This window comes from Camponotus floridanus, unplaced genomic scaffold, assembly GCF_003227725.1.
Source record: "Camponotus floridanus strain SB8 unplaced genomic scaffold, Cflo_v7.5 scaffold146, whole genome shotgun sequence".
Taxonomy (NCBI): domain Eukaryota; kingdom Metazoa; phylum Arthropoda; class Insecta; order Hymenoptera; family Formicidae; genus Camponotus; species Camponotus floridanus.
The window spans coordinates 207,119-235,004 of record NW_020229266.1 but is presented as its reverse complement, the minus strand read 5'-3'; the positions used below and the strand labels follow the sequence as shown (position 1 = coordinate 235,004).

The 27,886-nt window shown below is 34.8% G+C and overlaps 1 protein-coding gene across 2 annotated transcripts in view; it reads left to right on the top strand.

Annotated features, from left to right (window-relative positions):
• The window catches only part of LOC105252092 (transcriptional activator cubitus interruptus), a 135,378-nt gene that overhangs the window by 71,683 nt on the left and 35,809 nt on the right, over window positions 1-27,886 (top strand). Inside the window, exon 1 of one of the 2 annotated variants that reach the window (XM_025406495.1) lies at window positions 3,147-3,951. The exons of the other annotated variant lie outside the window; for it this stretch is intronic. The gene's annotated coding sequence lies outside the window, so the exon portion shown is untranslated. Of the gene's footprint in view, window positions 1-3,146; window positions 3,952-27,886 lie in introns of those variants that run through there. 2 annotated transcript variants of the gene reach the window in all.

The window sequence follows — 27,886 nt, the reverse complement described above, 5'->3', positions numbered from 1 at the left end:
TGCAATCAGATTTTTTTCTTAGTGCGAGAAAATTTTTATCTCGACATTGCTCGTCGTCCATTTTTATCAACTAATTATGGATATTTAAAGCTCGAGCGAATCTCCAGAAATCAAGGTCGCCAACAGAAGGAGCTTTCGATGCGGATTGTTATCTATCGCGGCTAGATTCGTGAACGTGGTCTCACTGTGATTTCATTCCGATAAAATATATTTGCCTATTATGGCGGGGGAGGGAAAGGGAAATCATGTGTAGATAGACGGAAGAGCGAAAAAGAAAGACAAAGAGAGAAGATCGAATGCAATGGAGCGAGTGGAAGAAAGAAAAGCAACGTGGTACCGCTTGCCGGAGGCACCATGAGTTCGGTCCGAACTAGAGGGGTTAAGCCAAAGCCCCATCGATCATGGGATCCAGCCAGTCCACGATCCCATGACTCTAACCATAAAGCCCCGTAAGACGCGCGCTGAGAAGGAGCACGAGCGAGAGCGGGAGAGAAGGATAAAGGGAGAGAGAAGGAGAGTGAAAAAGGGGGAGAGAGAGAGAGAGAGAGAAAGAGAACGAGTTGGACCCTGTAACCGTGAACTCTGTACGCGGCTTTATGGAGGTCCGACGACGTAGAATTACCCCCGTCGTAAGCAGGTATATACTTAAATCTCGCGCGCATGCATGTAAGTCGCGCACGAAATTACGTTCTTGCGCAGACGAGATCAAGATTGTGGAAAATCTCGTATCCACAGACGGGGGTTGTGGCGCGGATTCATCTGGCGTTCGTATTAAACTCGCTCGTCCTTGTATCGATTTAAAATAAAAATCTTTCCGAAAAAAACCGATAATTTTCTCGCTTATCGAATCCTTCATGATAAAATTTAAGGGAATATACAGAAAAAAGGATATTCTTGTTTTAAAAATATATTTAGTTTTAACGTTTTATGGAAATCTTGAAATGAGATTATACTGCGTTAATTAAAGAAAAATATAATTGCTTGAATAATTGCTTACTTGAATGAAGCCATTTTATATAGTTCAATCAAGAAAAATATATTCTTATTTAAGATTTAATTTTCTTGAATGGAAAAGAAACAATGTTAGATAGAAAATGACATTTTTAAATCAAAGATTATAATTTTCTTAAAGTAGAATTAAATAATTATATATTCTTCAGATGACAATTACAATATTAAAATAAAACTATATTGTTGAAATTTAAAATTATTAAATTCTTCTAAGAAGATTGTAAATTGTAGCGTATATACGAAACAATGATTTAATTTTCTTGAATGGAAAAGAAACAATGTTAGATAGAAAATAACATTCTTAAATCAAAGATTATAATTTCTTAAAGTAAAATTAAATAATTATATATTCTTGAGGTGACAATTACAATATTAAATCAAGACTATAATATTGTTGAAATTTAAAATTATTAAATTCTTCCAAGAAGATTGTAAATTGTAGCGTATATACGAAACAATGATTTAATTTTCTTGAATGGAAAAGAAACAATGTTAGATAGAAAATAACATTTTTAAATCAAAGATTATAATTTCTTAAAATAAAATTAAATAATTATATATCCTTGAGGTGACAATTACAATATTAAATCAAGACTATATAATATTGTTGAAATTTAAAATTATTAAATTCTTCTAAGAAGATTATAAATTGTTGCGTATATACGAAACAATGATTTAATTTTCTTGAATGGAAAAGAAACAATGTTTAATAGAAAATGACATTTTTAAATCAAAGATTATAATTTTCTTAAGGTAGAATTAAATAATTATATATTCTTGAGGTGACAATTACAATATTAAAATAAGTCTATAATATTGTTGAAATTTAAATATTAAATATAAATATTAAATTATTAAATTCTTTTAAGAAGATTATAAATTGTTGCGTATATGCGAAACAATGAACGTGTTAGTTTAAGTATATAAGTTTTGATTTGACACTTATTTTTTTCTGTGAACGATTTAGCTGTCAAACTGCTTTTTTCATCTAATTACACATAGAAGCAAAAAAATTTGTAATACATCGATTGTTAAATATATATATCGATCTTTCCGATTACTATACGTATTAGCTATTGACAGGTGTGTGCGAGCGTTTAAATTATTTAGCGACCCTGGAGATGGACTGCGCGAGCGAACACATGACAGCAAAATGACAAGAGTCACGCAACGTGCAATCAAGCATTGCTTCGTATCAAGCTCGCTAATGCAACAAAACTAATAATGAGAGAATGATTGAAAACATTGCCGAATGAAAGGCAATAGTTGCGAAAAAAATTGCGACATCTGTCTTCCGAAAGCTTCGCGATTTTCGCGCAAATTCCGAAATTCTGGAAGGGAAGAGAGATCGCAACGCTTTTCGGCGAATCGAATGCATTAATCAAATCGAATGCAATTCTTTCCTCGGTGCTTCCCTTCTGTCATCATCGGAAAGATAGCTTACTCCCTTTCTTCCTTCCTTTTCTCACCCTCCCTTCTTTCTCTACCCGATTCGTACCTTCGCCCTCGGCCCGTTCTCTCTCTCTCTCTCTCTCTCTCTCTTCTTCTCCTTCTCCTCCTTCCTTGCCAAACCAATCTTCCATCCCTGAAGTAAGACATTGAGGCACCTGCTAGAGTCCAGCTCAATCAGGGAGTATAGCGTGTCGGCACCCAAGCAGAAGACGGTAGTGGGAGAGCTTGCATGGCATACCGTGGAACTGTATCCGGACGGAGCAGGGGCCCTCGGCCGACTGGGTGGTCCTACCGCTTCAGTTGTGTTCCGACGCGCTTCAAGCCAACACTACGAACACTATTTCTGATCCGCCGGCGTCTGCCGTCCGGCGAGGCCGACCTATCGAGGTAACCTCGCAGATTATACCGGTTCCGGTGCTCCGTCGGCGCTCGGTAGCGTCGACCGATCGATCAGTACTGATCGCCTCTTCGATTATCGGGGATCTGTACACACGATAATTTGCGCACAGCTCGACACCCCTTTTTCCTCCGACATTATTGTGGATATATGCTAATAATTTTGATTAATAACATTGCGCAACCTCGTCGTCTGTTTCTCTCGAGAAAGTGTTATTCTCCGAGGAACATCAAATCTCGCGTCTATTTCCTTGTACCTGCATAATTGTTCGTGTTTGTAATAAAAGTGACTAGATAATTCTATAACAATATTTCGAGAATAATTATAGAATGACTTTATTAATACGCGAACAGCACAAAAAGGCCAAAAGATGTCTTAAAGACGTCTAGAGGACTTTAAGACGTCTTTAAGTCGTCTTTTAGATGTCTTTTGGACATGTGTGTTGTCTGAGTACACGAACTTAATGTATGAACGCACAGCAGTGTGCTGAGTGATTATCAGCGATGAACCAGTGTACCTCTAAGTTATTCTCATATATTGAAAATATAACTAAAAACTCTGCATGAAGCGCCGGAAATGTCAGATTTTGTGGGAAATCAGTGGAAAAGATAAGCGATGAGAAAAATTCTTTTCCACTTGAACGGAACGATCTTATAGAGCAAAGTGCGAAGAAAGAGAGGAGGAAGGTATAAGAAACGATAACGACAAGGTAGTGCGGGGTGTAATCAAATGCAGGTTTATTTAGAACGGCTTTGATAAAGTGGTTAGTGCGAAAGCGTGGATCGGGCCAATCATACCTGATTGCCTGGACGTGAGTTGTGCGAACCGAGAGAGAAGACGAGAAAGGAAGAGAAGACAGAGGGGAAGGGGGAGAGAGAGAGAGAGAGGCTAGTCCACCACCCCGGCTCGTTGCGCACGTCGAGAATGAAGACGTCTCGTGTCGGTGAATGTTACGTGCCACGTGATTCATAGGAGCATTTCCTGTCCTCCTCATTTTGGGCAATCAATGATCACGCGTGTCTTCCTCAAACTTTTGGCAAATCGCGTCACGACTCGATTGAAGCGGCTGTAATTTCGGAGTAATTTGAGAGGTGAGTCGATAATATTTAATAAACTATTAAAGAATTAGACTCTGTTATGTATTAACATCCCAGACAGCACGAAAAGGCCAAAAGATGTCTTAAAGATGTCTAAAAGACTTTAAGACATCTTTAAGTCGTCTTTTAAGATGTCTTTTCGACATGAGTGCTGTCTGGGACGATACACGAGAAAAGAGCGATTAAGAGTCACCGCGGATGGTAGTGCGTAAAATTTTATTAAAGATTAATAATTTGCGAAAATTAAATTTATATTTATAAACATCAAAATTATTACTATGCTAAAAAATAAAATTATCCCATACTCTCTTAAAAAAATCAATACAAAACCCCCGCTAAAATATTCTACATTAAATCCTGATACTAATTCAGATTTCCTCTCAATAAAATCCATAGGCCTATGATTTAGCTCAGCTAAAACTCTAATCAAAAATCAAAAATAAAGGATAAAGATAAATAATATATCAAATATAACATTGAAAATATATAAAATCTTTAAATGAATACCTTTCTCTTAAAATTATCAAAATCAAAATGATTAAAATAAATCTAACCTCATATGATAGTATCTGAGCGTGCACAAGGCATACGAGTATGCATATATTTTACTTGGTGCATTTACCAAGATATAGATTCTCATTTTTGAGAATTCTACATCTTCGATATTTGCTTATTTAATTTTTTTCTCGTTTCAACTTTCGAAAGGAAATGCTCGAAATTTGGAGCAAAAAATGACGGAAAGCGAGTGACATGTAATTAATCGCGTAATGGAAAATGCTGATAAAGTCGCATTGTTGTATTTAAAAGAGCTATAAAATAATCTCGTTACAACAAAAAAAAAACGTACATTCATAGAAAGCGATTCGTTGCAGCCGTTTTTTCGAAAAATTTTCCGGCTCCAAGGATCTTCCTGAAGGTTTCACAATTCCGGCCCTTCCTTCAGGTATGCGACCGTTGTGCTGCTATTCAACGTTTCTTTTTATTCTTTCCAAGTTTCACCGACGTGTCTGAAAACGTCTAATTCCTAATTCCTATTCCCTCGTACCTACATTATGAAGCTTTGTGGTTAAAGGCCAGTTTTCGCTTTTTTTTTTCTTGAATACGCGGCCCCAGTTCTGGAGCAAGAAGCATCTTTATTATTGTCATGGAGATATGTGTCGACTGTAAAGAGTTTACAACGGGAGACAGTTGTGTCGATGCCGAATTCTTTATTGTTCTTTATTGTTAACGATAGCATCACGTCGTGTCTAGCGAATTTTGTTGATTTTGAAATTCTTACTCAAATCTATCTGAATATTTCACAATGCATGTGTTTTAATATTTTGCATGTTATGTATGAATACAGAATACAAACTCTTTCTCTCTCTTAGATTTACAATTGATAGAAGAAGAAAGGTCATTGGAAACTTAAGTCGCTGTTTTTTGTTACATATCTCATTCGACAAAAATATTATGAAACACACAAAAGCTTCTATTCGATTCCAAGGATTGTTATCATGAATCATGCTTTTAAAATTGAAAACAATTTTTTATAAATTAACAATTAATAATTATATAAACAATTTTATAAATATACAAAAAATTTGAAAGTTTAATGAATATCAATTATAACAATAATTAAGAGAAAATATAGAAGCAATGATTTTGTTAATTATTACTTTTGTTAATCCTGCCTGCTAAGATTTTCAGGTATTTTTTACTATTTTAAATTCCTTTCTTTTCATATCCTTTCTTTTCATATGCTTTACATACGTAATCTTTTTTTCAAGGAAATATACATCACTCTTGCTCTTCTTTGATTTTGGACTTTCGCTTTAAAGATGTTTTGTATCTATTTTCAAAATATTGACAATTTTATGAAAATTGTACAGAATGTCCTTACATATGTTTAGAATTTTCAGTACAATTTTTAAATCGATTCACTAAATCGTTCACAAATTATAAGAATTTTAATTTACACCGAATTAACATGAGTTCTTATGGGAAACGTATAACCATGTCGATTCAAATGACAAAAACACATGGAAATAATATTCAGAATTTGTTTAAAATTTGCAAAAGTTTAGATATAGAGGAAATATTTGATCAAATAATATTATATAATTACTAATTAGTTATATATTATATAATTACTAATAGTTATATATTATATAATTACTAATTAGTTATAAAGATATTAAATATAATTTAATGAAGTTAGCCATGTATCTGTCACAAGGCGAAATTCTCTGTCAAAAGTTAATCATTTCGATTAACAAAATTCGGAATATTTTAGTAAAAACGCAATAAATATTAAAAAATACATCTCTGCACTGTAGCTAAGATCGAATTGTAATTTGTAATATTCCACACAATTTCTCATATTCAAAATACACTAAAAGTAGATATTCGTTAATATTGATTTTTAACTAGTTTTTGGGATTGTACATACAAAACATCCTTAAAAAGTTTTAATAAAAAATTAAATAAGAGTTGCTAATTTCATCTCTTTATAACAATACAGGAGGCTGAAAAAAATATTAATAAATAATCTTTTTACTAGAAGAAAATATTCATCTAATTTCATTTCTTTAATATGTTTCAAATTTGAGAAAACCTAATTTTTACCCCCATTTTTAGGGAAGTTCCACACAATTTCTTATACTCAAAATACACCAAAAGTAGATATTTAAATTGATTTTAATATTGATTTTCAGCTACTTTTTGCTGGGATTGTCTATACAAAACATCCTTAAACGTCTCTCTCTTTCATTTTTCGGCTCCTGCTAGCAAGACACACTGTCACTTCTCTATGGGAGGAGGGGCTACATTTTTTTCTTTCAATAAAAATTTCTTTCTCCTATCCATTCAATGGAACCTTTTGCAATTTTCTTTTTTTAACAAAGAGGCAATATAAAGACCAACAACTGCAGCTCGAATTATCATATACCCTTTTTCTTCTCCTTGCTTTCAAAAATCTCACGCCGTTTTCAAATCCGGACAATCAATCATGTAATCAAAAATCTATCCGAACCGCGGGACCGATTGTAAGTAAGACGGCGCGCATCGCGAACGTTTCGTCCCGTAATGGAGGAACCGCTGGTGGCAAGAGGCTATCGTACAGACGGACGGATACAACACGGAGAACCAGTTCTCTCATTTCATTGCGTTCGTTGTCCGATAATGACGCATAGCACGGCGAGCACTGCGTGCGGCATAACGCGTGTGAAAGCACCGCGCCGGCGACGCACCGCGCAAGAGCAAACACTACACGAAAGTGTTCCCTCCGACTTTCAGGTCCTCCCACGTGAAGCCGCGTATGAGAGAGGATAGGAGAATTATCCCCGTGGATACGCGGGCCGCTAATTTACGGCAATCACGGGATTTTCACAGCGGAGGGCAAGAAGAGATCGCGCGGTCTTAACGAGAACCGTTCGAGGGCGCAGGGCTCGTTACACGATTACCGACATTTTCATAAGATTGAATTTGTGTTTGTAAGATGGACAGAGAGAGAGAGAGAGAGAGAGAGGAGAGAGAGAGAGAGAGAGTCGCGTTGTGATTATGCCCTCTTTCATATTTTCTTATTCTTTACATTGTGTGCGTAATAATAGTTTCGTTTCTCGTGTAAAATACACGCGAGCGATCCTGTAACACGAAACGGATGGAAACAGGTATAAAAATTGACACCTGAATGCGCCGGCTGCTTAAGTGAAATGATAGCTCATTATTACGGGAATCTTATTAAGCTGCAAAAATAATGTGTCACGTTCTCGCGTGAGATGTATAATTGCTCCGCCATTAAAACGATCTCTCATTCACGAATAATATGCCATTCCGGTTTAATTACATGCGTAAAAAGAAACTCGCAAATGCGAGATCACTGACGTTAAGCTAAAATCGAGAGTACACACGAGCAAGTTGTTTGATATTAGTTGTTAATCGCGATCATAACGTTAATCTCGTGTCCGTGCATTATATTATATGCAAATAATTATAGGGTGTTTCTTAATAAGTGCGAAAAATTTTAGGAGATGATTCTTTGTCGAAAATTAAGGGAGCTTTTTCATATAAACATACTCCTACATCCTTCCTTGTGGAGTTACACTTCTCTAAAAATGGGGGTAAAAATTAGGTTCTTCTCAAATTTGAAACAAGTTAAAGAAATGAAATTAGGTGGATATTTTCTACTAGTAAAAAAATTATTTATTAATATTTTTTTCAGCCTCCGGTATTGTTATAAAGAGATGAAATTAGCAACTCTTATTTAATTTTTTATTAGAACTTTTTAAGGACGTTTTGTATGCACAATCCCAGCAAAAAGTAGCTGAAAATCAGTATTGACGAATCCACTTTTGGTGTATTTTGAGTAAGAAATTGTGTGGAATATTATAATTTGATCTTAGCTACAACGCAGAGATGTATTTTTAGTAATATTTATTGCGTTTTTACTGAAATACTCCGAATTTTGTTAATCCAAATGATTAACTTTTGGCAGAGAATTTCGCCTTGTGACAGATACATGGCTAGCTTCATTGAATTATATTTAATATCTTTTTAACCAGTTAGTACTTGTATAATATTATTTGACCAAATATTTCCTCTGTATCTAAACTTTTGCAAATTTTAAACAAATTCTGAATATTATTTTCATGTGCTTTTGCCATTTGAATCGACGTGGTTATACGTTTCCCATAAGAACGCATGTTAATTCGGTGTAAATTAAAATCCTTATAACTTGTGAACACTTTAGTGAATCGATTTAAAAATTGTACTGAAGATTCTAAACATATGTAAGGACATTCTGTACAATTTTCATTAAATTCTCAATATTTTGAAAATAAGTACAAAATATCCTTAATGGGCCGGAATATGATTATCTAAAAATATGCATTAAAAAGATTGATTTATTTAGAAACTTTTTTATTTCTTTTATTTTTTTCAAAAAATTAGTAATTTTTAAGAAAAAAGTAAAATAGGTTATTGTACACAGCACGATGCTAAATAGCATAGGTTTCGAATTACGAGAAGTTAAATTTTAAGATAAAAATAAAATGACAGTAAATGTTGGGAAAATTGGAACAAAAACAAAATTATAATAAAAATCTAAAAACTTGAAAAATAGAAACCTAATTTTTTCCTCCATTTTTGAAGGAGTGTAACTCCACAGAGAGGGATGTAGGAGTATATGTTTATATGAAAAAATTTTCGACAAAGAATCATCTCCTAAATTTTTTGCACTTATTACGAAACACTTTATATACAATATGAGATATTTCAAAAAATATATGATTATCGATAGGATAAGATGCTATTTTTTTAAATAATTTGCAATTATAATTTTGGGTAACATTAATTAAATTTGTATTAACAAAAGAAATCTCAACTTTGTTTTTTTTTTTTGAAAGAATACAAATTGCATTGCCATGCACTTGCAATGCCACTTTTCACGACGCCCTGTATAAGCATATAAGACACGCGCGCGTACAAGCATATAAAGTATACTCTTAACTCGCACAAGATATACGGCGATCGGCGCCGTGTGTTGCTCGAGTAATTAGCAAACGCTTCGTTCGCGTAGATGTTAATAGATACATCTAATATGGCTATAAATTAACAAGATCAACGTTAATCGTCAAGAATTATGTTGTACTGAAAATAAAGAAAACGCGCGAGGCGCAGGTACATATAATCGATAACGAAGATTATCTTCCTCCAAGTTGATACACATGTTTCGTGTCTTACTTAAAAATGGCGTTTATTAATTTTTTTTATCACGATGTTTTAATATTGATGCTTCTGTGCTACGCCTATAGAGTAATTAACCATCACGGATATAATTATGTGAAGGCTAAAAAGAAATTTCAGTCAGGTTATATGATTTATGTGTCCTGCATATTCTCTGAAAATATTTTCAGCGACTAAATCATTTTGTTATCGTAACAAGCGTAAAACAATGAATGGGTCGTGCAACAAAGTGCGAGAATAAATTTGACATTATACCGAGACGTGATAATATGTAAAACAGCGTGAGGGAAGAGGAATATAAGGCGAGATAGAAAAAAATCAAATAAATGCGTAAAGTGATCGAAATAGCCGATAGAAGCGGCCAGATTAGGTAAGACAAATTGTATAATGTAAACAAAGCGCATAAAACTATTGATCGATTTTATCATACGATCAGTCGATCGCGAATCTAAAGATTCAACATGTATTTACGCACGTGCCCCATCGTGCCGGATAATCCGCAATGACTTCATTCGCAACCGATCGTAACGTAATTCACAGTTGCAATCATGCGGTGGGCAAATCGAGCGATCGGCCGACGAGCTCTCTCTCTCTCTCTCTCTCTCTCTCTCTCTCTTCCTCTTTCTCTTTCTCTATATCGCAGCTGTGAAACTTCGATCGATTAAGGGTTGAGAAGGAGAAGGATTCAGCTACGTGACCAAATCTGATTCTTTGAGGCGATCATAACTCGAAACCGATCGATCCGATGTAATTGAACTTGAATACCAGCTATCACGAGAAAGCGAGTACTACCTTATAATGATTGATAATGAGAGGGCAATTCGCAGAAAGTCCTTTGCGAATCGTGATCATTAGAGATTTTCTTATATAACGCGGCATGATTAACTCGTTTGTATTTGAGTCGATACGTGAGTCGTTCTAGTTTTCAATTTGGATGTATATGGATCTGATATACTGATCTGCTCTTTCGTCCCACTGACGTCATACTACAATGATTGATATATATATATATATATATATATATATATATATATATAGGGTGTCCCAAAAATCCCGGACCGGTCGAATATTTCATAAAGTATACACTTTAGAAAGAAATGTTTCAGACAAAAGTTGTATGGCTTGAAGGGGACCATCAGATAGTGGCAATGATTTGACATGGGAGAGTCATTTGAAAGTCACGTGAAGATCACCGTCAATTTCTTAAATGGAACTCCCTATTTTTTCTTAAATATTTTGGTAACTCACGTCGAGAGCTTTCCAAAACATTATAATTAAGTTAGTTTTCATTAAGTACTTTCCGAATTATGAGGCTTGAAATCATTTCTTAATTTTACATAAACCGTAAAATATCTTGTAAAATATTCATTTTTTGATTATCTTACCTTCATACTTTTATGTACAAAATAATGAGAGGAATCAATTGGTATATAGAAAACACATAGTTGTTTTTAAGAAAAAAATATGTAATTTGCAATTAACAATTACATATTTTTTTTAAAAACAACTATGTGTTTTCTTTACACCAATTGATGCCTCTCATTATTTTGTACATAAAAGTATTAAGGTAAGATAAATCGAAAAATGAATATTTTACTAGATATTTTATGGTTTATGCAAAATTAAGAAATAATTTCAAGCCTCATAACTCGAAAAGTACTCAATAAAGAAATACTTTATTATAGTTTTTTGGAAAGCTCTCGAGATAAGCTACACGAATATGTAATAGAAAATAGGGGGTTCCATTTAAGAAATTAAACTTTTTCGTCACCTTCAAATGATTCTCCAAGATCAAGTCATTGCCACTATCTGATGGCCCCTATCAAGCCATACAACTTTTGTCTGAAACATTTCTTTTTAAAGTGCATAGTTTATGAAATATTCGACCGGTCCGGGACTTTTGAGCCACCCTGTGTGTATATATATATATATATATATATATATATATATATATATATATATATAATATATATATATATATATATATATATATAATGAGACAACTTGATATATAAAGAATCGAGTGCGATTGTCCCTGCTTTTTTTTTGTTACGTTGTACATAACTTTTTGACTTGAATGAAAAAAACAAGAGATTTTCAATGATTTTTATTTGGATTAAAGATATTTTGTATGTACGATCCCAGCAAAAAGTAGCTGAAACTCAATATTAACGAATATATCCACTTTTGGTGTATTTTCAGTAAGAAATTGTGTGGAATATTACAATTTGATTTTAGCTACAGTGCAGAAATATATTTTTCACTAACGTTAAGTTAAAATCGAGAGTACACACGAGCAAGTTGTTTGATATTAGTTAATCGCGATCATAATGTTAATCTCATGTCCGTGCATTATATTATATGCAAATAATTATAGCAAATAAATATATGCAAATAAATATATGCAAATAAATATATTTCTTAAATAAGTGCGAAAAATTTTAGGAGATGATTCTTTGTCGAAAATTAAGGGAGCTTTTTCATATAAACATATACTCCTATATCTCTCCCTGTGGAGTTACACTACTCTAAAAATGGGAGTAAAAATTAGGTCTTTCTCAAATTTGAAACAAATTAAAGAAATAAAATTAGGTGGATATTTTCTACTAGTAAAAAGATTATTTATTAATATTTTTTTCAGCCTCCGATATTGTTATAAAGAGATGAAATTAGCAACTCTTATTTAATTTTTTATTAGAACTTTTTAAGGACGTTTTGTATGCACAATCCCAGCAAAAAGTAGCTGAAAATCAGTATTGACGAATCCACTTTTGGTGTATTTTGAGTAAGAAATTGTGTGGAATATTATAATTTGATCTTAGCTACAATGCAGAGATGTATTTTTTAATATTTATTGCGTTTTTACTGAAATATTCCGAATTTTGTTAATAAAAATGATTAACTTTTGGCAGAGAATTTCGCCTTGTGATAGATACATGGCTAGCTTCATTGAATTATATTTAATATCTTTTTAACCAGTTAGTATTTGTATAATATTATTTGACCCAATATTTCCTCTGTATCTAAACTTTTGCAAATTTTAAACAAATTCTGAATATTATTTTCATGTGCTTTTGTCATTTGAATCGACGGTTATACGTTTCCCATAAGAACGCATGTTAATTCGGTGTAAATTAAAATCCTTATAACTTGTGAACGCTTTAGTAAATCGCTTTAAAATCGCTTTAGTAAATCGATTTAAAATTGTACTGAAGATTCTAAACATATGTAAGGATATTCTGTACAAATTCTCAATATTTTGAAAATAGATACAAAACATCCTTAAACAGATTTGTGTTTTTTCTTGATAATCAGCATCATCATTATTTTTAAAATATTAAGAAAATTTCAGATGAAATTTTAGATGAATATTAGATGACAATTTCTTAAAAAGAGAAAATATATATTTAAAAATTGCTTTTCAAGATAATAAGATTGTCATTATCGAACAATAATCTATCGATATGTTAAGTGTTTCTAGAAAAGATGCAATTGCGTTTCTCGGGGCGACAAAGAGCTCCGAGCTGATTCTGAAGGAGCGCGACGAGTTGTTTGATCTCGCTCGGATTTTATGGCTCCGACAGGCCAGGCCGGACAATTACTGGTTGTTAAACTCTGAGACTGTGCGCTCTGGCAAAACGATCGCAAAAGTCAGCGGCCGTCTGTCGGGTCTGCTTGTATACATATAAACTGTGCGCATCGCGAGCCCGAGATCGCGCTCGCATTTTGTTGACCACGCTTTCGTCCCTTCTCGACAAAATTATTAAATATAAAAAAACGCGAAAGATCGCAGATGCGCGTATATAAAACGTCTATATAAAACGTCAATGGAAGAAGTATATCTTGCAGACGGTCTTCGGGTCTCGTTGAATGTTGTGCGTCAAGCATTAACGAGGGTGGTCAGTCAAGGAGAGAGAGACTGGCGTTCAGATCCCGCTGGCTAAAATTCCTGCGTTTCACGAGAGACGCTCGCGGAAAATACGATGAAGAAATTACGCGAACGCGCGCGCGCGCGGGATGCGGATCTCTTAATTCTGACGAGACAAGCGTCATCCTTCTCCTCCTCCCGTCGAGTCGTTCTCTACGAGGCTGGCTCGTAGCTTGCTCATCCGACGGACAACCCGCAATTATCTTTACTAAACTAGAGATCCGCGTGATTGCACGGTTACTCCGGTTATAGTTTCGCGGAGATCTTTCGTATCCTGATCGGTTACGTTCTTCGTAAATCGTATCTTGTAACTCGATTTGAATATCTCGAGCACGATCGATGGAGCGAGAAAACAGGATGCTCGACTCGTTGAATCTTCCCATCGCGTGGTCTATCTTTATTTAATATATTTCCTGTTAATTTATGATCCGCGATAATTGATTTAGCACGCGAGACGAACGATCGGTCCTGTTACTTCGTCAGACGTCCACTTTGTAAATCGAGTGATTGAGAGAGGATAGAAAAAGTTCAACGGGACGTAAAAAGAACGTACACGCTCGTGCTCAGTGACTTCGAACCCTTTCCCCTTTCCTTTTAATGAAGAGGGTTCGAGAAACGCGAGGCGGCACGCGCGATCACAAACGACGACATACTTTCGATTAAGCTGTATGCAAACTTTGAAATGTTCGCGAATTAAATGCGATGCAATTTCGCCGCATTGCGAACCAACCGACCGGAAATCCATTCGGTACGGGCATTGTCGGGAGTTTGCATGAATGAAAACGATCGTTGGCGGCTCTCGATGATTCGACAGAATGGGTTCGGCGATGCGTTCAAACTACCTGCGACACCTCGAGCCGTCCGTTATTGTTTTTTCGCGAATAGCGCGGATAAGACGGGGCGTGTGCCGTCACAAAGCTACTCCGCCTCGGTAAGAGAAAGGGTTAATCGCGGTTCCAAAGCGGTTTTGAGCCATTAGGGAATGTCCCCGCGCTTGAAGAAAGGAAAGCAAGAGAAGGGGTCGATTAACCTGCTCCCCCTTTGATTGGATCAATTCAGTTGATGTGGTAATCGCGCGAGAGTACGATCTTTTCTGCTGATTCTTTCACTTGTTCGACGAATTGTAAATATTATAAATGTTTTAATTAATAATTTAAATATTACATATTACAATAATTGAAATATACAATTAATAATTTAAATGTTATAAATATTTTAATTAATATTATTGATATTAATTATGTTATATTATATTATATAATTATATAATTACATTATATACATATATACATTATTATATATTATATAATTACATTATATTATATAATTATTTAATTATAATTACATTATAGTATATAAATTATATTATATTATGTGATTATATTATATTATATAAATATTTATTATTATATTATACAATTATTATTATATTATAAATATGATTAAGGTTATTAATATTATTAACATCATTAATATTATAAATTTTATAAAAAAATATATGATTAATATATATGCTTAAATATATATAGATATTTAAGAATTGTATGTACAATCCCAGTAAAAAGTAACTGAAAATCAATATTGATGAATATTCCACTTTTGGTGTATTTTGAATAAGAAATTGTGTGGAATATTATAATTTGATCTTAGCTACAATGCAGAGATGTATTTTTTAATATTTATTGCGTTTTTACTGAAATATTCCGAATTTTGTTAATCGATATGATTAATTTTGATAGAGAATTTCGCCTTGTGACAGATACATGGCTAGCTTCATTGAATTATATTTAATATCTTTTTAACCAGTTAGTACTTGTATAATATTATTTGACCAAATATTTCCTCTGTATCTAAACTTTTGCAAATTTTAAACAAATTCTGAATATTATTTTCATGTGCTTTTGTCATTTGAATCGACGTGGTTATACGTTTCCCATAAGAGCGCATGTTAATTCGGTGTAAATTAAAATCCTTATAACTTGTGAAGACTTTAGTGAATCGATTTAAAAATTGTACTGAAGATTCTAAACATATGTAAGGACAGTCTGTACAATTTTCATTAAATTCTCAATATTTTGAAAATAGGTACAAAACGTCTTTAAGAAGATTAATAAGAATAATTATAATATGATTTAAGGATGCTTTGTATGTACAATCCCAACAAAAAGTAGATGAAAATCAATATTGACGAATATATTCTTATCTATAATTTTGGTGTATTTTGAATATGAGGAATTGTGTGGAATATTACAATTTGATCTTAACTACAGCGCAGAGATGTATTTTTTAATATTTATTGCGTTTTTATTGAAATATTCCGAATTTTGTTAATCGATATGATTAACTTTTGATAGAGAATTTCGCCTTTTAACACATACATGGCTAACTTCATTGAATTATATTTAATATCTTTTTAACCAGTTAGTACTTGTATAATATTATTTGACCAAATATTTCCTCTGTATCTAAACTTTTGCAAATTTTAAACAAATTCTCAATATTATTTTCATGTGCTTTTGTCATTTGAATCGACGTGGTTATACGTTTTCCATAAGAACACATGTTAATTCGGTGCAAATTAAAATCCTTATAACTTGTGAACACTTTAGTGAATCGATTTAAAAATTGTACTGAAGATTCTAAACATATGTAAGGACATTCTGTACAATTTTCATTAAATTCTCAATATTTTGAAAATAGGTACAAAACATCCTTAAGCTAATTTTTATAAAAATATTATTTATATTTCCCGTTTCATTGAATATTTAGCAAGGAGGGCAGAAAAGAGATTCGAGGATTCGATCGATTATCGCAAAGTTCCTACTTTCCCTTTTCCTTTCATCATTGTGTATAACTTTCCATCCTTGTTTCTTGCTGAGAACACGGGTGCGTCGAAGCGTAACTAAGTCGATGCGACATGACTGGTGCACTTTATCGCGCGACAATATAATCATTTCGTATAGCCACGCGAACAAGGATATCGACGAGATTGCGTGCAAAAGCGTCGTGTGTGTGTGTGTGTGTGAGAGAGAGAGAGAGAGTGAGAGAGAGAGAGAGAGAGGGAGAGAGAGGGAGGGAGGGGGAGAGAGAGAGAGAGAGATAGGAGGAGAGCTGGAAATCGAATCGGGCGTGCGCCAAACCGCGACGGGTCACAATGAACTGCGGGGGCCCCTTGTTTGTTTGCCAAACAATTGGCGGCTCGATTCGACTGCGATGAAAACAACGAGCGACAACCGACCGTTCAGCGGCCGAGTGGAAAGAGGATGACGATACGTTGACGAGAACCCCTATTATCGGACGAAGCCGATTGTTTTATACATGGCGAACGATTAAAATTGAATTGCGCTGATTGAGTGAAAATACTTGTTTCGCGATTATACAGGGTGGCCCCGAACGTTCCAGCCAGACTTTGAGATCTTATAGGAAATTTAATTCTGAACAAAAAATTTCCTATAAACATGGGTCGAAAAATGCTTCCTTAAGAAGTTATCGCTCAAAAACCTCTGATGAAGGAAGAGCAAAAGGTGAAAAGAAAATGAAATAAAAAGAAAATGAAACTAAATAAATTTCTTGAAAAACATCTTTATTCATTTTCTACTATTACGTGCTATTACTAAAATATTAGTTTAAAAAAAAATTATTTTATTTTCATAAAAGAAAAAGATTTTTATTTTTTATTTTTATCGTTTTTTTCAAGAAATTTATTTAGTTTCATTTTCTTTTCATTTCATTTTCTTTTCACCTTTTGCTCTTCCTTCATCAGAGATTTTTGAGCGATAACTTCTTAAGGAAGCATTTTTCGACCCACGTTTATAGGAAATTTTTTGTTCAGAATTAAATTTCCTATAAGATCTCAAAGTCTGGCTGGAACGTTCGCGGCCACCCTGTATATTGCATAAAATATCGACGAGAAAAGGAAAGAAAATCTCGAAGCTCTCTTCGTCAATGAAGTCGTTTATCGCTTAATCATCGCTCTTCCCTCTCTCGGAGGAACGATAACTCCTAGACCACGCGAACGTGTTTAACGCCTATAATCCTCACACACGCGTGCGTAATTCTATCTCTTCTCGTCTCCCCCTCCTCCTTCTCTGTCTCTCTCTCTCTCTGTGTCGACAATATGCCAGTCGCTATAAATACATACGCACGCACGCGAGCGAACGCGCGCGCGCGTGAATATGTCGCGACTGTCGCCACGTGTGAAGCAGTTCCGAGGGTCTCTTTCGCCCTGTTCTTTCTCGCTCTCGTGAGACATCACGCGACAAGTTTCTCTCTTCGACCTTCGTTCTCTCTGGTCCTCGCCTCTCGTCTCCCGCGCTCTTCTCGCGCGCGAGAGACCGACTCTCGAGGGGGTGGGGGAGGGGGAGGGGGGATATTCCCGGTCGACATTTTTCTCGTAGGAATGCGGAGTCGTTACGTTCGCGAGGCGTTACGATCGAATCGCCCGAGATGTTCTTACCGGTTCCATACGCCTGAAGATTCTCCTGGGAATTCGAGATCATTTCGCGAAATTGAAGTTTATGAAAGTTTGCTCGCTAATAAGGCGTATCTCTCCGATGATTTTCTCGTTTATTTAGGATTGAGGTGGAGAGAGGAGCAGATGCGGTGCCAGATCTTTAAATCTTTAGATCCTTGTTGGATAAAAATCCCTTAAATTTTTACTCCCGACTGCTGCCAACCTATGGTTGGCAAAAAGACGGAGGGAGTATGCGTTTCACCGAGCTCGGATCGGTATTTACTCGATAACAATAATATAGTTCGGTGTCATTTTTTGCACATCAGTGTTTTATTAATCAAAGATGGTTTAAAACATATAATTATCATTCTTTATTCTATTAATAAAAATCGGAAAAACAATATTATTTCGTCTATACGTTCTCTCATTGGCTGCGAAAGGAACTAAGAAGCAAAAATGATTCACCAATAAGAGTCGTTCTAAGCATCCGTATAGGGAAATATAGTTGGGGTCTGTTCTTTTTAGCTGCACTGCTACACTAGTATAATAATAATTATTGCACACGAGAAGTACAGTGAAAGCGATTTGCTGGAAGGTGAACACTTTGTGTTTGCGAAATCTTTTCAAACACGCGCACAGTCCTCGATAAAAACGTTAAAAAGAAGAGACAGGGCGTATAATAACACACTCAGGAATGAACAGAAAAAGAGAAAAGTACCGTCCAGACGACAAGGTTACAATTTTTTGTCGCCAGCCTCAGTGCTATAATAGACATCATGCGGTGTCCTATCCAGGCTATCGAGTTCGGCAGGCCTTCCACGAAGGGCTACGACTGAAAAAGATTCGATGGCATGAATTAAAGACGGCTTCTGAGTAAATAGGTGTGCTTAATACATAGGTTCTCCTGCCGAGCATATCGTTATCGTTCTCAATTCTATCTCTCATCTATCTCTCTTATTGCACGCATGCTTCCTTCCCGTTAAAAAACTTTGCAATCATCAATCTACTTGAAACTCATGTCAAGTGACATATTATAATATTTCATAACCCTCCTGATGCAATTAGTGCCTTATAAAGGGTCCCGAGATTTCTACAATCTTGGTTTCGGACAGATAGAACTGGGCCGAAGAGCGAACCAAGTTTTCATCTCGACAATTAACGCGGTTAAAAAGTAATTAGTTCTCTTCCATCACATCTATGTTAGATGATTCTTCCTCAGGGCCTGTGAACATCTCACACAGACGCGTCATCCTGGTCCCTCTCAAAGAGGGACCCCTCGGGACGAATACTCGGACACGAGGATGCCCGAAGTAACACGAACGCAATCACGAGGACCAACGCATGCGCACACCCGCACTGGAGGATGCCGCCGTCGGAGCAGACATCTCTTTGTTACGGGGTCCAGTTCTTTCCTTCGTCGTAGGAAAGGCTTCGAGTCAGATTCGAATCTAGTCTATTATAATTAAACACGCGGATGCCCGAAATAAATTCGCCATCAAAATGTTTGGAAGATGTATCAACAAAGGTATATAAATTACAAAGGCTGCGATATATTTTAGTGTTATTTATTTCTTCCAACACTCTGTTCCACAGACAAAAGAAGGACATTTCACGTAAGTTTTTCATTTGAAAAAATAAAAATGATATATAAAAACTTAAATCTCCGCAAAGGTAGCAACGTTGATCGCGTGGAGATCGGCTCGTGATTGTTGCTACCGGAACACGAACGTAGGAACGGCCGGTAGGTAGGTAGATCGGAGGAAAGCGTACGCGCTAGTTAGTTAGCCGCGCTCGTGTTAGTAGCCGCAGGTAGACCCGTCTTCACGGGTGCAGGATATGCGGAGGATACGTCAGGGTCCAACCAAGGGAGATACATATTTGTTACGAGACGATGTCGCTCCTCCTGGCGCGGACGTGATTCGCCTTCGCGATTCGAATAAAGACCTCCGCCTGGGTGACTTCGTTTCCAGGGTGAAGCTCGCCTGGAATCGCGAACATGCCTCCAATAGGAAGACGGCGATTGACGGTCGGTTTCGAATGCGTCCAGCATTCGATCCCTTTGTTTCTTTTTTCTCTCTCGATCGCGTGTGCCTGGACTCGGTAACTACTACTTGATAACGTTCTGTAGAGAATAGCGGTATGCTTTTACTAATTGCATAACAAAAATGTGACTTTTTCCCCAAAATCTAGAAACCCTCTAACAAGAGATTGGTCACTTTCGATTGGTCCACCATTTTTCGGCAACTCCCGCTCATATTCAAATTTTAATTACTCTATTTTGAATATAAATGATATTTAATAATAAATATTATAGATTATAATAATGAATATTATATATATATATATATATATATATATATATATAATATTATATACATATAATATAAACAGGGTGAGGAAATAGTGGAAACCCCTAAATTTTTCGAAAACTATGCATTTTAGAAACAAATGTTTCAGACAAAAGTTGTAAGGTTTCACGTAATGCATTACGTAGCAATATCAGTATAATCTTGAATAGCACCGTCAAAGTCACATAAAAATCACTTTGAATTTTTTAAATGGAACTCCCTACTTTTTATTATATATTCTTATAGCTTGTTTCAAGAGCTTTCTAAAACACTATAATAAAGTATTTTTTTAGTGAGTACTTTTCAAGTTATAAGGCTCGAAATAATTTCTTAATTTTACATAAACCATAAACAATAAAATATTTTTTCTTCAAAACTATGTTTTTTCTTTACACCAATTGATTCTTCACATTATGCATAAAAGTATGAAGGTGAGATAATAAAAAAATGAATATTTAATTAAATATTTTATGGTTTATGTAAAATTAAGAAATGATTTCAAGCCTCATAACTCGAAAAGTATTCAATGAAAAAACACTTTAATATAGTGTTTTGGAAATCTCTTGAAATAAGCTATAAGAATGTGTAATAAAAAATAGGGATTTCCATTTAAAAAATTCGAATTGATTTTTATGTGACCTTGACGGTGCTGTTCAAGGTCATATTGATATTATTGCATAATGCATTACTTGAAACCCTACAACTTTTGTCTGAAACATTTGTTTCTAAAATACATAGTTTTCGAAAAATTTAAAGGTTTTCATACTTTTTCCTCACCCTGTATATGCATATATATACACACACACACACACACACACACACACACACACACACACACACACACACACACACAAATAAAAAAAAAAAATTATATAATAAATTTTATAGTATTTCTATAGTAACATAAGTATTATAGATTAAATAAATGTTTTTAACCCATGCGGAACAACGTGCATTTTAATAAATATTTTCATTGTCTGTCCTTTTGCTGATGAATTATTACAAAACTCTGTTGCACATCCATCCATTTTTATATACTTTTAACTAAGCAAGAATATATTAACAGGTACATGTGCAACACATACGTGCGTATACATTCACGTGTAAGTGAAATTTAGAGTCCCTTATCTCTTCTCTTACTCGCAAGATGTTTCTGAAACATGAACGAATCATATTCGTAATATGCGCTCGCTCTATCTGATGGCCAGTCCAGTTAATGAAACGTTGAAAAGGTCAAGAACTGACGTATTGTTGTGAAATCTTTATTTTTTTTATCTCATTATCAATATACTGTGAAATCTTTATTTTTATTATCTCACTATCAATATTGTAATAACATATATAAAACAAAAACATAATAATAAATTCCTACTATAATAAAATATTTTGCCTTATATACATTTTTGCGCGCGCGCGTTTAATATATATAATTATTTTATTATTATTTATTATTTGATTTATTATTTATTATTTATTATTATTTATTATTTATTATTTAATATATATAATTATTTTTGATTGTTTAATGCATTTGACTTGCTTAATTAAAATGAAGTCATCTTCGCGAAGACGATTTTACCTCTGAGATAGAGCTCGTTAGGCATGGGAAGTACGACTTCAACAGCTAGCAGTATTGTCGATTATCCGAGTCTCTTTAGCCAATTGCGTCAATCGGAATTTAATTGAAATTCTGATAAAGGAGACACCAGTGTGTGCACGCACATTGTCGGCGACATTTTCGCATTCGACATTTGCTAATTAAGCTTCGCGTTTCCCATGCTCCTCGCACGAACGAATCAATTAACGGTGAAAAAAAAAGGTAAAGCGCGCGCGAGCCTCGGATTTATTCACCCGCGTTAAATGATTTAATTACGAGGTGCGGATAACATGATGGCGGGTACCGCTAGTATAATTCTTCGTCGGCGATCGCTGATCGTAAGTTCTCGGTTAAGTGAAATCTGGGAATCTGGAAATTGACACGAAGACGGTGAGCAGGGGAAAGGAGGAGAGAAGGCCGTGATGGTGTGTCCCCCGTTTTTAAGACCCGCGCTACTGATCACGCATCGATCCCGCGACATGATGGTAATTACTCGAGAGGGAATTTCGTAATCTTCGCCACGCGCTTCATTGGTAATTAAGGCTTAAATGTACCCTTCTCCCCTCACTTCTCGTGCGCTCCGTCGATTCTACGCCCTTTCTCTCTCCTGCGCGTAAATTTCGCTCGTTACGTCAAGCGCATTCTCTCGCTCTCGGGTCTATATTCCTGGCATTGCAATTCTTTCCTTCCTTTTTCGCGATCTTCACTAGGGCATTCATTAAGAGAAGACCGGCGGCGGGGCGAAAGAGAGCCTCGGCCAGTTCGTAATTAGTGGCACTAACGAGGGACGCGCTTCTTGCGACGCGCGTACGCGCAGCGGTGTATAAGGCCTCTCGCGAGAATCAATTTTCAGCTTGCCTTCATTTGCAGGGATAATATCGTTTCTCATTTAGAGTAACCATCAGAAATTAACGGATCCTACGATTAAACTTTTTTCTTTCAGCGTGCAACTATCGGATTACACAGGCCTGCAAAAAAGGGGGGCAAATTTCTTTTTGATGAAGATGCAATAGTGATTTTTGACGTAATTTTGTGCGCTGAATCGAATCTGGCCGCCGAATTTGCGTAGCACGTCAGGTTTTTGAGTTATTTGTAGTTGAATAGCTTAAAAATCGCTATTTTGGCCAATTTCATGAATTTATTGCGAGGAAACCAAATTTTTTAATATTTCTGCCAATGGCATCGTATAATACTCACTTTCGTCTTTTAAATCCACTTTCGATTACCGCCGCACGATTTTTTTTCGCTCAGATATACAAGTCATAAGACTGGTCGTGCATAGGGATTTAATAAGCCATTCTAAATCAACCGTGCCACCTCTTTATTTCACTACGAATCAAAATTAGGATAAAAATATACATTTTTAAACCTTCTGTCATCTTTTGAAATTAAAAATGACGCATCCAATATGGTGAATAGAATCACAATAAAAAGGCATAAAATTTAGAAAAATTTATCAAAACGTGTAACAATTATTTTAAACGTGTAACAATTGTATTAGATATTTCTTTACAATATTTTTTTGGACAACCGAACTTGACATATGTCAGTCTTTTTAACTTTCAACATCATGGATCTACCATATTGATGTCTATATAAATTTTCTTTAACGTAAATTTTCTTACAACGTCATACCTATATATCTCAGCTTAGAAAAATCGTGCGGCGGTAATCGAAAGTGGATTTAAAAGACGAAAGTGAGTATTATACGATGCCATTGGCAGAAATATTTCAAAAAATTTGGTTTCTTCGGAATAAATTCATGAAATTGACCAAAATAACGATTTTTGAGTCATTCAAATTACTCAAAAACGTGACGTGCTACGCAAATTCGGCGGTCAGATTTGAATTCAGCTCACAAAATTACGTCGGAAATCACTATTGCATCTTAAAAAGAAAAACCTCGCAGGCCTGTGTTATTTATGATCATTACTTGTAATAGAGTTGCGTACTGAATTCTCACGGGCGTGTCCCTTCTCTCGCAATTGCCTTAAAAAAGTCTCGAAATACTTTAGCGGTGTAACGTACGGAATTAAGATTCGAAGTCGTCTCTTCGATGCAGTCTCGATCGACCAGCCCGAGAGACCCTCGGCAGGTTTCACCTGTTCTTTTTTCCCATCTCTCGAGTGCTATCTCTTTTAAAGGGCCCAACGCACACATAGACGCTCCTAGTCCAACCGGTCCACAGACACAGCCTTGCTCAAGGTGTTCACGGCGTAGCCGAAAAACATTGTGAGAGTTCCATGAGCAAGAAGAGGATGAGAAGAAGGAGAAACGGAGATAAACATGTACTTGTATAGAATATATGTATAAATATATATATATATATATATATATATATATATATATGTATATATGTGTGTGTATGTACGATGTGTAGGAAAACAGAGACGAGACACTGCTGTAGCAGAATTATTTATGATGCCTGATAGAGACGCGGTTTCGAGGCAACGTTGTCTAAGAGGCAAGAGACTCGGCTTCACGCACCGGCATTCCTGTCTCTCCTTCTCGTTCTTTCCACCTTCTACTTTCCACCTTCGTCTTCTCTTCTCTACTTCTCTTCATCCTCCTGCGCACTCGTCAACTTTCACATCTCTATAGCTTGAATCGGCTTAATGACGAACAGGCTCGAAGCGAATTGCGAATTGTGTCGTATCGCGTGTTATTATAAGCATGATTTTAAATGTACATTCATTGCGAGAAATCCCTTGTAGATACAATAATGTGACACAGCGAAAATAAGCTAGCAGATACAACAAGTTTCAGATAAACGTTGTTGAAAAAATGTGTGATGTAATTATGCTTTTTATATCTTTACGAGTAAAGAGAAGAATGTAAAAGTAATTTTACACTTTAATTAGGCTTGATATATTTTTTACAAAGCACATCAATTTTTCTGTTAAGTTTTTTTATTCCAATCATATTACGAGTTTATGTTACATCTTAACTTGATTCTCTATCATCTGCTTTCGAAACTATTGGCTTTGAAAAAGTTTACTACTAGAACTCGACTAATTGTCGTCGAGGCATTAATGCAAATGTTTGAAATTTTACGAGCTCCTTCGACCAACGAGCATCCCTCACTTCTAATCTCCGCTTCATCCACTCAAGAATAGCTCAACTTTTTTTACGTGTTTTAAAACACCTGTTCTATCTGGTTGATTAAATCCTCATAAAAGATTAAGTAATTATAGTTAAACGTTTTACAAATAATTTGGCCGATTTAATTTCGTATATAATAATTAATAATTATCTGTGTATGTTTAAACTATCGAAAGAAATTTATAATTATATATAGAAATTTATAATTATATATATATATATATATATATATATAATTATATATTATAATTATATACTGGGTGTCCCAGATCACCCGTGCATCCCTTTTAAAATGAAAATAAATGGCTTTTATCAGAAATTGCGAACAATTTTTAAATAAATCGGGTACGCTCTATCAAGTGGTGATATTTTCAACATTTGATTCCGACCGGAAATACGCCATCCGGATCGGAAGGTGAATTTTTTCAGGGGAGCATGGTACTTTTTATTGCAGATTCGAATTGTACGTGAAAAAATAAGAAATTTTTGTAGCAAATGTTTTTTCTAAAAGTGCCTCTATCTTCATTGATAATCTTCATTCAATTCATTATTTCATCACAGTTACTTTCAAGGTCGATTTTAAGATTGACAGAGGCACTTTCAGAAAAAACGTTTGATAAAAAAGTTTCTTATTTTTTCACGTACAATTCGAATCTGTAATAAAAAGTACCATGTTCCTTAAAAAAATTCAATTTCTGATCCGGATGGCATATTTTCGGTCGGAATCAAAAGTTGAAAATATCACAGCATACGTTGATAAAGCGTATTCGATTTACTTAAAAATTGTTCGCGATTTTTGATAAAAGCCAGTTATTTTCATTTTAAAAGAGGTGTACAGGTGGTTAGGATAGGTTAGGTTAGGGTATACCGGGACACCCTGTATATAATATAATAAGATTGAGATTATAAAGATCGAATACTATTAACTTCTTTCGTTCCAAGTAATAAAAACGTCCATGCATGCGTGATAATTGAGAAATCTATAGCTCATTGATAACACTCATTTTTACAATAGCAACACTGCTAGAGAGCGCGTGATTATTTTGTAAATAGTTTGAATTACCTGTCTTAACTCAACTATACGTATGCACCGACGAACAGGGTGAAATGAATACAAGTAGATAATGATGCTTAAGCAGTTGCCCACGGGAAAATTATAAAGGTCGATTTTTAACAGTTAAGCTCGTACACACGCTACGCTTCATGTCGAGACGCTGATTTTCTTTTTTTAACGCATTCTCAAACACCTGCTCTATCCAAGTAAATTACATTTCCACGATAACGAAGGAGAGATAAGTGAGGGACGATGACAGCTGAAAATGATATGCTTGCAAGGAACAGCGAGACTCTTCTTAAACTAATGATAATTGTTGCATTCATGCATCGTTAATAACTTATATATTCATTGCATACATTAGATGTTACAAATATATTGTAACGAAATGGATCAACGAAACAATAAATCTTGGGCTAACATTTTTAATTAAATATTAAATGGTAAAAGAGGTTAATGTTAAATAAAACATTTCACATACAATCAAAATAAAATAAAGATAAGAAGGCGAAACCACTGCGCTGAGATGGACGTGGCGTATAAAAAGGTAAAAAATTGACTCATCAGCTTTCAAACATATAATTGCAAGAATACTACATTTTTGTTTACATGACATTGATGAGGATCCGGAATAGGATCAAAACGTACGTTTGTCAAATATCGTTAACGATTTTTGTTCTAATACTGTCAGCGTTTTACTTTTGCGAATAATTTTCCATGTTACTTTACAATGACTTCATTTTTGTCTGCTTTTGTCAATAAGAATATATGATTAATTATTGATCATGACATCTAATTCTATTATTTTATTTTTACTAATAGCATTCTATAGCCACGTCCATCTCAGCGCAATGGTTTCGCCTTCCTATCTTTATTTCATTTTGATTGTTATCTATCAACCACTTTTATTAATTTTAATAATTTATTTTACACATAATAATTTTTATCATTTTCGAGAAATCTTCCTAAGATTTTTCCATATATATATACAGGGTGTCCCGAATTTAAATGTCATAACTTCGGGAGCGTGTAGGGGATCGATAAACTAAAAGAAAAAGTGGTATAGAGATATGCTCGTTTTTACTTCGTTTTGGAGAAAATCGCAAAAAACATAAAACATAATTTTTATTTCTGTACTTATTTATTGCTTTTTAATTCATAAAAAAAAATAAATAAATAAATATGAATTAAAAAGTAATAAATAAGTACAGAAATAAAAACTACGTTTTATGTTTTTTGCGATTTTCTCCAAAACGAAGCAAAAACGAGCATATCTCTATACCACTTTTTCTTTTAGTTTATCGATCCCCTACACGCTCCCGAAGTTATGACATTTAAATTCGGGACACCCTGTATATATATATATATATATATATATATATATATATATATATATAGTGAGAAGAGAGGGGAGGAGCGCAGTGGTTTCGCCTTTCTATCTTTATTTTATTTTGATTGTTATCTATCAACCACTTTTATTAATTTTAATTTCACATACATATGATAATTTCTACCATTTCCGAGAAATCTTCCTAAGATTTCTCCATATACATATAGTGAGAAGAGAGGGGAGGGAAGGGAGACAGTACATCCATCGACGAGCGAAAGGCCCTGCGCCACGGTTGCCCCGCGAGCGTAATAACTTAATTACGCGATGCCGTGGCGGGATAACGTTCGGGTGTTAAGCGTGGGGGCCACAGAGGTTAAAGCGGGCCCCCAAAGT